Source organism: Moschus berezovskii, chromosome 12, assembly GCF_049115385.1.
Source record: "Moschus berezovskii isolate FMDL1 chromosome 12, NW_MosBer_1.0, whole genome shotgun sequence".
Lineage (NCBI taxonomy): Eukaryota > Metazoa > Chordata > Mammalia > Artiodactyla > Moschidae > Moschus > Moschus berezovskii.
The window spans coordinates 18,936,872-18,954,378 of record NC_142471.1 but is presented as its reverse complement, the minus strand read 5'-3'; the positions used below and the strand labels follow the sequence as shown (position 1 = coordinate 18,954,378).

At 41.2% G+C, this 17,507-nt stretch overlaps 1 pseudogene; it reads left to right on the top strand.

Moving 5' to 3' along the window:
- Positions 1-15,899: 15,899 nt before the first annotated feature.
- Positions 15,900-16,050, top strand: LOC129556082 (U4 spliceosomal RNA; annotated as a pseudogene).
- Positions 16,051-17,507: the final 1,457 nt, after the last annotated feature.

Genomic DNA, 17,507 nt, shown 5'->3' with positions numbered 1-17,507 from the left:
GGCCCACAGCACCTAGGACAGGGTTGGCAAGTAAGCAAAGTATTGCCTTTCTTGCTCTCCTGCTCATGGAAGACACTGGTAATCCATCACGGCATTCTGCTGATCTCATCAGCAGCCTTAGAATTCTTGTCCACATAGCCTTCCAAGAAGCAGAAATGAACTAATCAGTACATTGAGCTGAAAACCCAATTGCTGTCTTGGCCCGCGGTGGTTTCCGTTCCATTCCGTCGCTCAGTCGTGTCCGACTCTTTGTGACCCCATGGACTGTAGCCTACCAGGCTTCTCCGTCCATGGTTAGTTCTCTACCCAGTCTGTTAGTGGAGTGGGTCCAATCCTGTGGAACACATCAAAAGGAGATACCCATTTAAGGAATAATAATTATGTCAGTGATAACACACATCAAGAGCAACAATAATGATAGTAATAATATCTACCATTTAGTTAGCCCTTACTGTGCTCCAGGAACTTGTTGCAGTGCTTTATGTAGCATTATTAGCTCCATCTTACAGATGAGAGAAACCAAGACAGAGTAAGTGAATAACTTGTCAAGACTCGGGATTTAAACCCAGTTCTCTTTGACTCCACGGCCCACGTTGTTAACCAGGTTGTGAACAGAATGTGAGGCAAAACAAGGGACTTTATTACATGGTTCATTATCTGCATCCATATTGGACCCTTCTGTGAAGTAGAAGAGGAATTCTCCTTCTCCATTTTCTTAAGGTAGCTGGTGGCTCTTGTTTACCACCTGAGAAATAGACATTTCTGGAATTTACTCTAGACAGTGCAGAGAGAAATCCAGTCATTTCAGACTTCAAAGTACTTATTTAAACTCAGCAAAGTTCACACCATTTATACAAAAAGATTTTTGCAGGAAATGAAGATGTCATTTCTGTTTTATCAGTTCTGTGTGTACAGTCACCCTCCCCCTTAACCTGACCCTAGGGCATGGCCGTTTATCACAAAGGCGAAGCATGTATAATCTCAGTCAGGGCACAGAGGTCTTCAAATGCAGTGGGAAAACCAATCAGACTTTCTGGAGTTTCAAGAGCTATTTTAATAAGCAATCTCTTAGAAAATGAGAGTTTTATACAGATACTAGATAATACTCAAGTCTTGGTCACATCCAGGACACGACTCAAGTTTGGTCTTTTCGGAAGCATTATTATGGACATGGGAACATGACCGGGGGTGGGGGGAACAGAAAGTTTTATAGTTTTCCAAGTCTTGCTGTAGCAAATAAAGGCAAAATTAAGACAACCAACTTGAAAGTGTTGATACATTTTGCTTTATCACTGAAACCCAACATCTTTAGGACCCAGCATCTTTAAGATTTCCTGCTAGGGACGGGGGAGCCTGGTGGGCTGCCATCTATGGGGTCGCAAAGAGTCGGACACGACTGAAGCGATTTAGCAGCAGCAGCTGTTCAACAGAGATTACTCAAAGTGTGATAATGAGGTTGTTCACAGAGAATGACTAATTTTTGAGTCATTTGCTTATTAATGAACTTTAGAAGGACCAGATAAACCTCTTCTGACAGAGTAGGAAAAACAGTTTTTAGTAACTTCTTTGTTTCTGGTCTACTTTTTTCTCTGTGTTCTTCATCTCTGCCCTGAACTCCCAGCCCAATCCCACCTCTGTCCCTGGCTCAAGATTCTTTGCTGCTTCTAATCCCTTTTTCTATCTCTCCTTTAGTTCAGTTCAGTTCAGTTGCTTAGTCGTGTCCGACTCTTTGCGACTCCATGAACCACAGCACGCCAGGCCTCCCTGTCCATCACCAACTCCCGGAGTTCACTCAAACTCATGTACATCGAGTCGGTGATGCCATCCAGCCATCACATTATCTGTCGTCCCCGTCTCCTCCTACCCCCAATCCCTCCTAGCATCAGAGTCTTTTCCAGTGAGTCAACTCTTTGCATGAGGTGGCCAAAGTATTGGAGTTTCAGCTTTAGCATCAGTCCTTCCAGTGAACACCCAGGATTGATATCCTTTACAATGGACTGGTTGGATCTCCTTGCAGTCCAAGAGTCTTCTCCAGCACCACAGTTCAAAAGCATCAATTCTTCGGCGATCAGCTTTCTTCACAGTCCAACTCTCACATCCATACATGACCACGGGAAAAACCATAGCCTTGACTAGACGAACCTTGGTTGGCAAAGTAATGTCTCTGCTTTTTAATACGCTATCTAGGCTGGTCATAACTTTCCTTCCAAGGAGTAAGCGTCTTTTAATTTCATGGCTGCAGTCAGCATCTGCAGTGATTTTGGAACCCAAAAAAATAAAGTCTGACACTGTTTCCACTGTTTCTCCATCTATTTCCCATGAAGTGATGGGACCAGATGCCATGATCTTTGTTTTCTGAATGTTGAGCTTCAAGCCAACCTTTTCACTCTCCTCTATCACTTTCATCAAGAGGCTTTTTAGTTCCTCCTCACTTTCTGCCATAAGGGTAGTGTCATCTGCATATCTGAGGTTATTGATATTTCTCCCAGCAATCTTGATTCCAGCTTGTGCTTCTTCCAGCTCAGCTTTCCTCATGATGTACTCTGCATATAAGTTAAATAAGCAGGGTGACAATATACATCCTTGATGTACTCCTTTTCCTGTTTGGAACCAGTCTGTTGTTCCATGTCCAGTTCTAACTGTTGCTTCCTGACCTGCATACAGGTTTCTCAAGAGGCAGGTCAGGTGGTCTGGTATTCCCATCTCTTTCAGAATTTTCCACAGTTTATTGTGATCCACACAGTCAAAGGCTTTGGCATAGTCAGTGAAGCAGAAATAGATGTTTTTCTGGAACTCTCTTGCTTTCTCCATGATCGAGCGGATGTTGGCAATTTGATCTCTGGTTCCTCTGCCTTTTCTAAAACCTGCTTGAACATCTGGAAGTTCACGATTCAGATATTGCTGAAGCCTGGCTTGGAGAATTTTGAGCATGACTTTACTAGCATGTGAGATGAGTGCAATTGTGCGGTAGTTTGAGCAATCTTTGGCATTCCCTTTCTTTGGGATTGGAATGAAGACTGACCTTTTCCATTCCTGTGGCCACTGCTGAGTTTTCCAAATTTGCTGGCATATTGAGTGCAGCACTTTCACAGCATCATCTTTCAGGATTTGATATAGCTCAATTGGAATTCCATCACCTCCACTAGCTTTGTTCGTCATGATGCTCTCTAAGGCCCACTTGACTTCACATTCCAAGATGTCTGGATCTAAGTCAGTGATCACGTTATCGTGACTATCTTGGTCGTGAAGATCTTTTTTGTATAGTTCTTCTGTGTATTCTTGCCACCTCTTCTTAATGTCTTCTGCTTCTGTTAGGTCCATGCCATTTCTGTCCTTTATTGAGCCCATCTTTGCATGAAATATTCCCTTGATATCTCTAATTTTCTTGAAAAGATCCCTTGTTTTTCCTATTGTGTTTTTTTCCTCTATTTCTTTGCATTGATCGCTGAGGAAGGCTTTCTTATCTCTCCTTGCTATTCTTTGGAACTCTGCATTCAGATGCTTATATCTTTCCTTTCCTCCTTTGCTTTTCGCTTCTCTTCTTTTCACAGCTATTTGTAAGGCCTCCTCAGACAGCCATTTTGCTTTTTTGCATTTCTTTTCCATGGGGATGGTCTTGGTCCCTGTCTCTTGTACAATGTCACAAACCTCCGTCCAGAGTTCATCAGGCACTCTGTCTATCAGATCTAGACCCTTAAATCTATTTCTTACTTCCACTGTATAATCATAAGGGATTTGATTTAGGTCATATCTGAATGGTCTAATGGTTTTCCCTACTTTCTTCAATTTAAGTCTGAATTTGGCAATAAGGAGTTCATGATCTGAGCCACAGTCAGCTCCTGGTCTTGTTTTTGCTAACTGTATACAGCTTCTCCATCTTTGGCTGCAAAGAATATAATCAATCTGATTTCGGTGTTGACCATCTGGTGAATTCCATGTGTAGAGTCTTCTCTTGTGTTGTTGGAAGGGGGTGTTTGCTATGACCAGGGCGTTCTCTTGGCAAAACTCTATTAGCCTTTGCCCTGCTTCATTCCATGCTCCAAGGCCAAATTTGCCTGTTACTCCAGGTGTTTCTTGACTTCCTACTTTTGCATTCCAGTCCCCTATAATGAAAAGGACATCTTTTTTGGGTGTTAGTTCTAAAAGGTCTTGTAGGTCTTCATAGAACTGTTCAACTTCGGCTTCTTCAGCATTACTGGTTGGGGCATAGACTTGGATTACTGTAATATTGAATGGTTTGCCTTGGAAATGAACAGAAATCATTCTGTCATTTTTAAGATTGCATCCAAGTACTGCATTTCAGACTCTTTTGTTGATCATGATGGCTACTCCACTTCTTCTAAGGGATTCCTGCCCACAGTAGTAGATATAATGGTTATCTGAGTTAAATTCACCCATTCCAGTCCATTTTGGTTCACTGATTCCTAGAATGTCTATGTTCACTCTTGCCATCTCCTGTTTGACCACTTCCAATTTGCCTTGATTCATGGACCTAACATTCCAGGTTCCTATGCAATATTGCTCTTTACAGCACCGGACCTTGCTTCTATCATCAGTCACATCCACAACTGGGTATTTGTTTCGCTTTGGCTCCATCCCTTCATTCTTTCTGGAGTTGTTTCTCCACTGATCTCCAGTAGCATACTGGACAACTACCGACCTAGGGAATTCCTCATTCAGTATCCTATCATTTTGCCTTTTGATGCTGTTCATGGGGTTCTCAAGGCAAGTATACTGAAGTGGTTTGCCATTCGCTTCTCCAGTGGACCACATAGTTCTCATCAAAATGCATCTTCCCTGAGTCCCTCCCTTTTAGGTCTTGCTCTTTACTAAAGAACCAGAAGATCTAGTTGAAATATTGATCCAGATTTAATAACCTTAGTATTTCTAGCAGCATGTTAGGGCTTGTGGGAAAATGAATTGGAGGAGGGGGAAAAGGGCTTTTTGATTCTTCAGTTCAGTTCAGTTCAGTCGCTCAGTCGTGTCCGACTCTCCGTGACCCCATGAATCACAGCACGCCAGGCCTCCCTGTCCATCACCAATTCCTGGAGTACACTCAAACTCATGTCCACAGAGTCGGTGATACCATCCAGCCATCTCATTCTCCGTCGTCCCCTTCTCCTCCCGCCCCCAACCTTTCCCAGCATCAGAGTCTTTTCCAGTGAGTCAACTCGTCACATGAGGTGGCCAAAGTATTGCAGTTTCAGCTTTAGCATCAGTCCCTCCAATGAACACCCAGGATTGATCTCCTTTAGAATGGACTGGTTGGATCTCCTTGCAGTATAAGGGACTCTTAAGAGTCTTCTCCAACACCACAGTTCAAAAGCATCGATTCTTCGGCGATCAGCCTTCTTCACAGTCCAACTCTCACATCCATACATGACCACGGGAAAAACCATTGCCTTGACTAGACGGACCTTGGTTGGCAAAGTAATGTCTCTGTTTTTTAATATACTATCAAGGTTGGTCATAACTTTCCTTCCAAGGAGCAAGTGTCTTTTAATTTCATGGCTACAATCAGCATCTGCAGTGATTTTGGAGCCCCCAAAAATAAAGTCTGACACTGTTTCCACTGTTTTTCCATCTATTTCCCATGAAGTGATACCTGTTAATAAATACCAAACTGTTTAGGAATGCAGCCCTCTGGCTATGAACAGGGGCAGTACCAGTGCTGAATTGAGGTGGATTGAGGGCTTCCAATCTGTCCCTTTCTAGCACTGAATTTCTTACACCAAAATGACAAAAGAGATAAAAGATTCCCTACCTAAGCACACCCTGAACCATGTCCCCCAACCATCCTACACCTCCAAATGGAAATGATGCGCACAACTAATAAGCTAGAGGCAGAGGTCACTACCAAACCCCCGCCAACCCCAGGTAGAGGGTGGCTTCCGTGTGTCTAACGCTGCAGTGTGGAGAGCAGCAGTTCCTGTCGTGCAGGGGACATCTGTGGCTGGAGTGGCAGTTGAGCCATTGAGAGGAACAATTACAAGGCACTGCTGACGTCAATACTTGGAAAAGAGCTCTGCCTGTTTTAAAAAGCTGCTGTCCATTGTATTAAGCAACATCACTGAAAATAATCGAGGTGATCTATATGTGTAATAATAGCCAAAGTACTTGTACTTTCTGCTCCTGCTTCATGAATGCATGAATGCAGTGAGCTAACCAGAGTTGCTATGCTCAGAAAAACTCAGCAGAGTTTTTCTCTGCTCCTGTCTGTCTCTGCTTGTTGCTTCTGATCTTTACTATTATTTCTTGTCTTTAATTTTATATATAAAATGCTGATTTAAAAATCTTGATAGAAATTTAAAATATTCATGGACATGTACTGAGGAAATGATCTTTATGCAACAAAAATGAGAAAGAAGATGGGGGTGGGGTTTGTAGTAAAAGGAACACTGTGTTTTGAATCAAACAGACCTAAATTCTACTTTATTTATTTCTTTAACCAAATACAAACCTGAAGGATTTGTGTTCTTTTCGGAAATACTGACTGCCCAAAGGACATGTTTGTCATATACTGTTTCAGACTCTTCACAGTGCAAATGTTATTTCTATTACCAGTGGAGAAAACAAGTTTTCAAGTGGTTAATAGCTATTGTTTCTCTGGCACCTACTATGTGCCAGGTGATTTATCAGTAAATCCTGCTTTAATCTCATGCTATAGGTAAGCAAACAGATTTTGAACTAGAAGGGTGGAGTCAAAATTTAAATGCAGGCATGTTGAGTCCACATCCAAATGCTCTTAACCGCTAAACCCAGGTATTAAATACTTTGTAGTGCAGTTGTAAAGTCCTTCTGTAGTTCAAGTTGACTGATCTGTCCTCATATCCCACTGTTGTTTCTTTTATTAAACATGTGACCTTTTGTCAAGTTACTTACTCTCTTCCAAAAAATTGTTTTATACTCACATGATATTGTTCTGTGTGCCTTTGTGTTTCATATTTTTCTTCTTATCAGTATTATTTCATTTGTATCTGAAATACCAAGAATAAACTTTTGTTCCATTTTCTCTATTTTTTATATTCTCATCAAGTGAAATTGACTTTGTGGATGTATGTATTCTATGCATTTTAAAACACATATAGACTCCTGAAACCTTCACCACAAACAGTTATGAAATAGGTCCATCACCTTCAAAACTCCCTGTGCTGCAACATGTTTAATCACAGCCTCCTCCAAACCTGTCCTCTGGCCAGCATCAATCATTTCTCGCATCTTTGTTTTTTCTTTTCTAGAATATCATATAATAGGAATCATACAGTAAGTATGACTAGTTTGAGAGTATTTTCTTTCACTCAGGGTAAACGTCTTTAATGTTCGTCCATGTGTTGAATGTATAACTAATTCATTCCTTTTTATTACTGGGTGGTATTTCATTGTACCACAATTTGTTTTTCTATTGACATGTTGAAGGATATTTGGCTTGTTTCCAGTTTTTGGCAACAAAAACTTTGATAAATAGAGCTACTATTAATATTCATGTATAAATTTTTATGTGACCATAATTTGTGTTTCTTTAAGAATGCAATTGCTGGACCATAAGCATATGTTTAACATTAAAAGAAACTAGTGAGCTATTTTTCATAGCTAGTGTACCGTTTTTTTCATTACACCAGCAATATACAACAGTTCTAATTGTTCTGCATTCTTATCAGCACTTGGTATTGTCAGTATTTTTTAGTTTAGTTATACTAGTAGGTGTGGTGTTATCTCATCGTGGTATTCACTTCCATTTCTGAAACAGTTTATGGTGTTGGGTATCTTTTTCCTGTCCTTATATGCCATCTGTATTTCATTTTAGGTGAGGTATAGTTCAGGTCCTTCACATGTTCTTTAATTGGGAAGTTTATTACTGTTGAACTTTGAGAGTTGTTTATATAGTCTGGGTACAAGTCCTTTGTCAAATATGTGACTTGCAAATATTTCCCCCAGCATATAGCTTGGCTTTTCATTCTCTTAAGAGTGTGTTTTACAGAGCAAAATTTTTTCAAGTTAATGAAGTCTGGCTTCTCCTTTTTTTTTTTTTCTTTTTTGGGTCATACTTTTTGTGTCGTATCTAAGAATGTTTTTCCTAACTTCAGATCATGAAGATCTTTTGTGTTTCCTTTTAAAAATTTTATAGTTTTATATTTCACACTGAAGCATATCTTTAATATTATGGATATTTTTATTTGTACTGTGCCATAAGACTTATGTCATGGTTACTTTTTTGTTGTTTTTGTTTTTGGGTATCTGGGCTTCCCTTGTGACTGAGTGGTAAAGAATCCACTTGCAGCAGATTCTTGCAGGTTTGGTCCCTGGAGAAGGAAATGGCAACCCACTCCACTATTCTTGCCTGGAGAATTCCATGGACAGAGCAACCTAGTCGGCTATAGTCCATGGGGTTGCAAAGAGTTGCACACAAATAACACTTTCACTCTCAGTTTTTGTTTGTACATTTTATTTTAAAAATAACCTAAGTGTCCATTGATGGATGAATGAAAAAGAAGAATATATGGATGTAACATACACTTACAATTATACAGTGGAAGTGACAAATAGATTCAAGGGATTAAATCTGATAGAGTGCCTGAAGGACTACAGATGGAAGTTCCTAACATTGTACAGGAGGCGGTAATCAAAACCATCCCCAAGAAAAAGAAAAGCAAAAAGGCACAATGGTTATCTGAGGAGGCCTTACAAATAGCTGAGAAAAGGAGAGAAGTAAAAGGCAAAGGAGAAAAGGAAAGATATATCCATCTGAATGCAGAGTTCCAAAGAATAGCAAAGAAAGATAAGAAAGCCTTCCTCAGTGATTAGTGCAAAGAAAGAGAGGAAAACAATAGAATGGGGAAGACTAGAGATCTCTTCAAGAAAATTAGAGATACCAAGGGAACATTTCATACAAAGATGGGCTCAATAAAGGACCGAAATGGTATGGACCTAACAGAAGCAGAAGATATTAAGAAGAGGTGGCAAGAATACACAGAAGAACTATACAAAAAAGATCATGACCAAGATCGCTATGATGGTGTGATCACTTACTTGGAACCAGGCATTCTGGAGTGCAAGGTCAGATGGGCCTTGGGAAGCATCACTATGAGCAAAGCTAGTAGAGGTGATGGAATTCCAGCTGAGCTATTCTAAATTCTGAAAGATGATGCTGTGAAAGTGCTGCACTCAATATGCCAGCAAATTTGGAAAACTCAGCAGCGGACACAGAACTGGAAAAGGTCAGTTATCATTCCAGTCCCAAAGAAAGGCAATGCCAAAGAATGTTCAAACTACCCCGCAGTTGCACTCATCTCACGTGCTAGTAAAGTAATGCTCAAATTTCTCCAGGCCAATAGTACTTGAACCATGAACTTCCAGATGTTCAAGCTGGATTTAGAATGGGCAGAGGAACCAGAAATCAAATTGCCAACATCTGTTAAATCATAAAAAAAAGCAAGAGAGTTCCAGAAAAAACATTTGCTTCATTGACTATACTACAGCCTTTGACTGTGTGGATCACAACAAACTGTGGAAAATTCTTAAAGACGTGGGAATACAAGACCACTTCACCTGCCTCCTAAGAAATCTTTATGCAGGTCAAGAAGCAACAGATAGAACTGGACATGGAACAACCAACGGGTTCCAAATTGGGAAAGGAGTACGTCAAGACCGTATATTGTCACCCTGCTTATTTAGTGTAGATGTAGAGTACATCATGCAAAATGCTGGGCTGGATGAAGCAAAAGCTGGAATCAAAATTGCCAGGAAAAATATCAATGACCTCAGATATGCAGATGACACCACCCTTATGGAAGAAAGTGAAGAGGAACTAAAAAGACTCTTGATGAAAGTGAAAGAGAATGAAAAAGCTGGCTTAAAACTCAACATTCAAAAAATGAAGAACATAGCATCTGGTCACATTACTTCATGGCAAATAGATGGGGAAACAATGGAAACAGTGACAGACTTCATTTTCTTGTGCTCCAAAATCACTGCAGATGGTGACTGCAGCCATGAAATTAAAAGACACTTGCTCCTTGGAAGAAAAGCTATGACCAACCTAGACAGTATATTAAAAAGCAGAGACATTACTTTGCCAACAAAGGTCCATTTAGTCAAAGCTATTGTTTTTCCAGTAGTCATGTATGGAGGTAAGAGTTGGACCATAAAGAAAGCTGAACACCAAAGAATTGTGTTCTTGAGAGTCCCTTGGACTGCAAGGAGATCAAACCAGTCAAAACTAAAGGAAATAAGTCCTGAATATTCATTGGAAAGACTGACACTGAAGCTGAAGCTCTAATACTTTGGCCGCCTGATGCAAAAAACTGACTCATTGGAAAGACTCTGATGCTAAGAAAGATTCAATGCAGGAGGAGAAGGGGAGGACAGAGGATGAGATGGTTGGATGGCATCACTGACTTGATGGACATGAGTTTGAGCATGCTCCAGGATTTGGTGATAGGGAATTCTGGCATGCTGCAGTCCATAGGGTTGCAAAGAGTAGGACACAACAGGGTGCCTGAACTGAACTGATACACACACACATACTGACACAATGCAATACTCTTGTGGTTGCTGTTCAGTCACTAAGTCATGTCTGTTTCTTTGTGACCCCAAGAATTGTTGCACACCAGGCTCTCCTGTCCTAAACTATCTCCTGGAGTTTGCTCACATTCATGTGCATTGATTCAGTGATGCTATCTAGCCATCTCATCCTCAGCTGCCCCCTTCTCCTCTTGCCCTCAATCTTTCCCAGCATCCGGGTCTTTTCCAATGAGTCTGCTCTTTGCATCAGGTGGTCAAAGTATTGGAACTTCAGCATCTGTCCTTCCAATGAATATTCAGGGTTGATTTCCTTTAGGATTAATGGGTTTGATCTCCTTTCTGTCCAAGGGACTCTCAAGAGTCTTTTCCAGCACCACAATTTGAAAACATCAGTTCTTTGGTGCTCAGCCTTCTTTGTGGTCCAACTCTTACATCCATACATGACTACTGGAAAAACAATAGTTTTGACAAGATGGACCTTTGTTGGCAAAGTAATGTTTCTGCTTTTTAATACACTATAGAGGTTTGTCATAACTTTCCTTCCAAAGAGCAAGTCCCTTTTAATTTCATGGTTGCAGTCACCATCTGCAGTGATTTTGGAGCCCAAGAAAATAAAATCTGTTACTGCTTCCACTTCTTCCCCTTCTATTTGCGATGCAGTGATGGGATGACATGCCATCATCTTAGTTTTTTGAATGTTGAGTTTTAAGTCAACTTTTTCACTCTCCTCTTTCACCTTCATCAGAGGCTATTTAGTTCCTCTTCACTCTCTGCCATTAAAGTGGTATCATCTGCATGTCTGAGGTTGTTGGTATTTCTCCCAGCATTCTTGATTCCAGCTTGTGATTCATTCAACCCAGCATTTTGCATGATGTACTCTGCATGTGAGTGAGGTGAGTGAAAGTCTCTCAGTCATGTCCAACTCTTTGTGAACCCCATCTACTATACAGTCCATGAAATTCTCCAGGCAAGAATAATGGAGTGGGTAGCCATTCCCTTCTCCAGGGCATCTTCCCAACCCAGGGAGCAAACGCAGGTCTCCTACATTGCAAGCGAATTCTTTACCAGCTGAGCCACCAGGAAGTCAAATAAGCAGGGTGGCAATATACATCCTTGTCAGACTCCTTTCCCAATTTTGAACCAGTCCATTGTTCCACGTCTGGTTCTAATTGTTGCTTCTTGATGCACATAAGGTTTCTCAGGAGACAGGTAAGGTGGTCTGGTATTCCCATATGTTAAAGAATTTTCCACAGTTTGTTGTGATCCACAAAGTCAAAGTCTTTAGCATAGTCAATGAAGCAAAAGTAGATGTTTTTCTGGAATTCCCATGCTTTTTCCCAATTTCCTTGCTTTTTCTTGAATGTTGGTAATTTGCTTTCTGGTTCTTCTGCCTTTTCTAAACCCAGCTTGTCCCTCTAGAAGTTCTTGGTTCACATACTGCTAAAGACTGCTTCTGCTGCTTAGTTGCTTCATCATGTTCAACTCTGTGCGACCAGGTGTACTGTAGCCCACCAGGCTCCTCTGTCCATGGAGATTCTCCAGGCAAGAATACTGGAGTGGGTCCATGCCTTCCTCCAGGATATCTTCCCAACCCAAGGATCGAACCCAGTTCTCTTGCATTGCAGGTGGATTCTTTACCATCTCAGAAGGATTTGGGGGCATAACCTTACTAGCATGGGAAATGAGCACATTTGTTCAGTAGTCTGAACATTCTGTGGCATTGCCCTTCTTTGGGATTGGAATGAAAACTAACCTTTTACAGTCCTGCAATACTTTGGCCACCTCATGCGACGAGTTGACTCACTGGAAAAGACTCTGATCCTGGGGCGGGAGGAGAAGGGGATGACAGAGAATGAGATGGCTGGATGGCATCACCGACTCTGTGGACATGAGTTTGAGTGAACTCCGGGAGTTGGTGATGGACAGGAAGGCCTGGCGTGCTGTGATTCATGGGGTCGCGGAGAGTCGGACACGACTGAGCAACTGAACTGACCACTGCTGAGTTTTCCAAATTTGCTGAATAATTGAGTTCATCACTTTAGCAGCAGCATCTTTTAGGATTTGAAATAGCTCAGCTGGAATTTCATCACCTCCACTAGCTTTGTTTATACTAATGCTTCCTAAGGGCTACTTGACTTCACACTCCAGGGTGTCTGGCTCTAGGTGAGTGACCACACCATTGTGATTATCCAGGTCACTAAAACCTTTTGTATATAGTTCTTCTGTGTATTCTTGCCACCTCTTTTAATCTCTTCAGCTTTTTTTAGGTCCTTACCATTTCTGTCCTTTATTGTGCCCATCCTTGCATGAAATGTTCCCTTGATATCTCCAGTTTTCTTTAAGAGATCTACTACTCAGTCATAGAAAAGAATGAAATCCTGCCGTTGGTGACAACGTGAATGAATATCGAGGCTTTTACACTAAGCGAAATAAATAAGACAGAGAAAGAGAAATGCAGTATGATTTCATTTATATGTGGCATCTAAAAAACAAAATGAAGACAGGCAAAACAAAATTCATAGATACAGAGAACAGAATGGTGGTTGCCAGAGGGGTAGACAGATGAGCAAAATGGATGAAGAAGGCTGAAAGGTACAAACTTCTAGTTATAAAATATGTCATGGGAATGCGATGTACAACATGCTGATTATGGTCAGTTATACTGTACTGCATATTTGAAAGTTGTCAAGAGGGTAAATTTGTAGTCACAGTATGCTATATACCTGAAACTAATATGTCGATTATCAGTTCAGTTCAGTTCAGTTGCTCAGTCGTGTCCGACTCTTTGCGACCCCATGAATCACAGCACGCCAGGCCTCCCTGTCCATCACCAACTCCCGGAGTTCACTCAAACTCATGTCCATCGAGTTGGTGATGCCATCCAGCCATCTCATTCTCTGTTGTCCCCGTCTCCTCCCGCCCCCAATCCCTCCCAGCATCCGAATTTTAAAAAAAAGTAACAACTTGGTTCTCCTTTCATATCTTCCATTTCTTTTCTGAGATACTCTACCTTTCCATTTGTTTCAAGAGCATTTTCTCTTCCTTCCTGTAAATTAGTCCAACATCTGTATCATCTTAGAGTTGCCATTGTGTTTTCCTTCATAGTCAAGATTTCCCTGGGTTTTGTGATTGTCCCTTTCTTTGAGTTTTGGTTGTCTGTGTACTAAATTACTGTGTATTGAATGCTAGCTAGACATTTAGAATATTATGTTATGAGATTCTGAGTCTTGTTTAAACCCTAAGGAAAATTACTTTCTTTTTTGTTCTAGCAGGCAATTTTCCAGGTTACATTCAAGCCACAGACTCTGACTTATCTTCTATGGGCTAATCCAATATCAGGTTCACCAATATCAGTTCAGTTTCAAGATGTTCTCAGTGTTATTCAGATTAGCCCCAGAGATGTACTACTCTGGCCAATCTGGGACGTGGGAGGTGTTCTATCCTGTCACTCAATTCTCTAATCCTCTATATGCTCTGCTAAGCTAAGTCACTTCAGTCGTGTCCGACTCTGTGCGACCCCATAGACGGAAGCCCACCAGGCTCCCCCTTCCCTGGGATTCTCCAGGCAAGAACACTGGAGTGGGTTGCCATTTCCTTCTCTATATGGTCAGATCCATATATATGCACATAAGGTAGGCCCAGCATTCATATACAATGTTATGGGATTACTCATTTGATTTCCCACTTTTCCATGGCCTCACCCGTATGTTTCAAACTCCTGGGGACTTCCAGCCAGATAATTGAATCTTTATTTTTTCCACTCTGTTGGACACATCTCATGACGAGGTCTAAGCAATAGAAGGACAGGGAAAAAGCACTGTTGTTCCTTTATTGCCTGAGGTTTTCGGTGAGAGAAAATGACGGCAAAACTAGAGCATTCCCTAACATATGTAACCTGTAGTGTCTCCCTTTCCCTGCCTCCTGAAGCAGATATCTAGAGCTTCTTTTGGATATTTTTAAGGCAGCAGCAAGTACATGTTTCAGATTTTGAGCTGCCTTTTGAGTCCAGGCCAGGTGATACTCTAGGAAAAAACTACCAGTTTGCTAAATTCACCACCATTTTGGTAAAACTTCAAATTCAAGGTCTTATACTCCAATCTGCATGCTGCCATTTATTTTTTAGAAACTTCACATAGCTATTTCATGCAATCAGTGCAGATTTTACAGTTGCATTCATTCAAAGAGATGGGGTTCAGTAGGGTGTGCTTATTCCACTTTTTTAGAACCCTAAGTCTTTAAATTAGTTTCAGATACACTTTTATCTTTACTTCATCTAGAGTGAATTCATGACCCAATTGTTGATTTCAATAGCCGGCCTTCATTTTCTCATAGGCTGTGAATGAAAAATAGTCTTGGTATTAATTCTTCCGCTTATGGTATGACCTTAGATTAGTTACTTATTTAGACTCTCTGTCTCAGTGCTCTTATCTTTAAGTTAAGTCAGAGGCTTCCCTGGTAGTTCAGCTGGTAAAGAATCTGCCTGTAATGCAAGAGACCCTGGTTAAATTCCTGGATTGGGAAGATCCCTGGAGAAGGGATAGGCTTCCCACTTCAGTATTCCTGGGCTTCACTGGTGGTTCAGATGGTAAAGAATTGGCCTGAAATGCAGGAGACCTGGGTTAGATCCCTGACTTGGGAAGATCCCCTCGAGAAGGGAACGGCTACCCACTCCAGTATTCTGGCCAAGAGAATTCCATGGACAGATGAGCCTGGCAGTCCATGGGGTTGCAAAGAGTCAGACACGACTGAGTGACTTTCATTTCTATTTAATTTCTAGGTCAGAGGTAGCAAGTAGTAAGTTAGAAAGCTATTGCAGCAGTCCTGGAGAGAAATAATGGTAGCTCAGACCAGAGTCATAGTAGTGTCAATATGAAGAGCCTCTTGGCTTTTCTCCATCCCATGTTTATAATCTATCCACTCTGATATTCTAGATGAACAAGAGGATGTGGTCAGAACAAAGGGAAAAAAAAAAGAAGAAAGAACTACTGTTTCAGTTCTTTTTCTCCTTTTGCCTCAAAACCAACCTTGATCTATATTTAATTTTAGTATGAGGAACTGGGTTTGTTTACTTTAGAAAAGAGAAAGTTTAAGGGTGGGGCAGAAGGGGGCTAAGGACAGTAGCATTGTCTTTAAGTAACTGAAGAAATGCTGTCTCAGAAGAAACACTAAATGCATGATAAACATCAGCAGCACAAACAGAACTAAAGGAAAGTCAAAGGGGTCAGTTTGTCTTAACACCAGGATGGAATTTTATAATTATTACATCTGTCTAAAAATGGAATGGCAGTTTCAAGCACGGGAGAGTGTTGGCTGCTGGAGGTGTCTAGTGAGATGACTGTGTTCCTTCCAGTTTTAAGAATTGTCATCAGTACAGCACAGCACTCCAGCAGTGGCAGTATCGTAGCCAATGAGGTTTATCCGAGGTGCGATTATTGCTAATTGAAAACTTTTAAGTCAAGTGGGCCTTAGAGAGCATTACTACAAACAAAGGTAGTGGAGGTGATGGAATTTTGAGTGAACTCCCGGAGTTGGTGATGGACAGGGAGGCCTGGCGTGCTGTGATTCATGGGGTCGCCGAGAGTCGGACACGACTGAGCGACTGAACTGAACTGAACTGAACTGAATTATGCTCAAGGTTCAGTGTTAAGGAGAACAAAGACAAGAAACTTGTGAAAGATGATGCTTTTGATAACAGTCAAGTTTTGGTATCCCCCCCACCCTGCCCCATACTAGGTTTGTCTCCTTCATCTTTGTTTGTTCAAATAGATTTGTAGAAGCAGCCTGTCGGTGACAGCCATCTTTGCCTGAGAATTGATTTATTCTGTCCTTCCATCCCTAAGTTTCTTAAAGTATAGTTTGTTAAGTATGAGGCCCTGTGCCAAGTACTCTAGGTGCAATATCTCATCATATTTTCACAACAATATTTGAGAAACCCATTACCATCATTATCATTTTGCAAATGAAAAAACAAAGCTTGAAGATACAATAATTTGCATGAGTTTACATGACTAGTAGGCAGAATAATGGTCCCTTGAAGTTATCCACATTCTAATCCCTGCAAGCCGTGAATATATTATCTTACACACAAAGGGACTTTGCAGATATAATTATGTTGTAGATCTTGAGTTGGAAATATTGCCCTGGATTATCTAATAGGTCCAGTGTAATCACATGGGCTCTTATAATAGGAAGGTAGGAAGGTCAGAGTCAGAGAAGGAGATGTAATTACAGAAGCAGAAGCAGAGAGAGATTTAAAGATGCTGCATTGCTAGCTTTGAAGATGAAGGAAGAGGCCATGGTCCAAATAATAAACAGATCCCTAGGAGTTGGCAAAGGCAAGAAAATAGATACTTTCTTAGAATGTCCAGGAGGAGTGCAGCCCTGCTGACACCTAATTTCAGCCCACTAAGATGCTTTTGCACTGTGGTGTTGGAGAAGACTCTTGAGAGTCCCTTGGACTGCAAGGAGATCCAACCAGTCCATTCTAAAGGAGATCAGCCCTGGGTGTTCATTGGAAGGACTGATGCTAAAGCTGAAACTCCAATACTTTGGCCACCTCATGGGAAGAGTTGACTCACTGGAAAAGACTCTGATGATGGGAGGGATTGGGGGCAGGAGGAGAAGGGGATGACAGAGAATGAGATGGCTGGATGGCATCACCGATTCGATGGACGTGAGTTTGAGTGAACTCCGGGAGTTGGTGATGGACAGGGAGGCCTGGCGTGCTGTGATTCATGGGGTCGCAAAGAGTCAGACACGACTGAGCGACTGAACTGAACTGAACTGAACTGAAGACCCGCTTTATACTTCTAACCTCCAATAATGTAAGATACTAATTTGTGTTGTTTAAGACCACTGCATTGTGTTAATTTATAATAACAGTTATAGGAAACTAATATAACTAGAAAGAGCAGAACCAAGATTTGAACTAAGTTGAAGATCTGAGCTCCAGAGCTTATGCATTGTGAGGCATGATGCTTTTACAC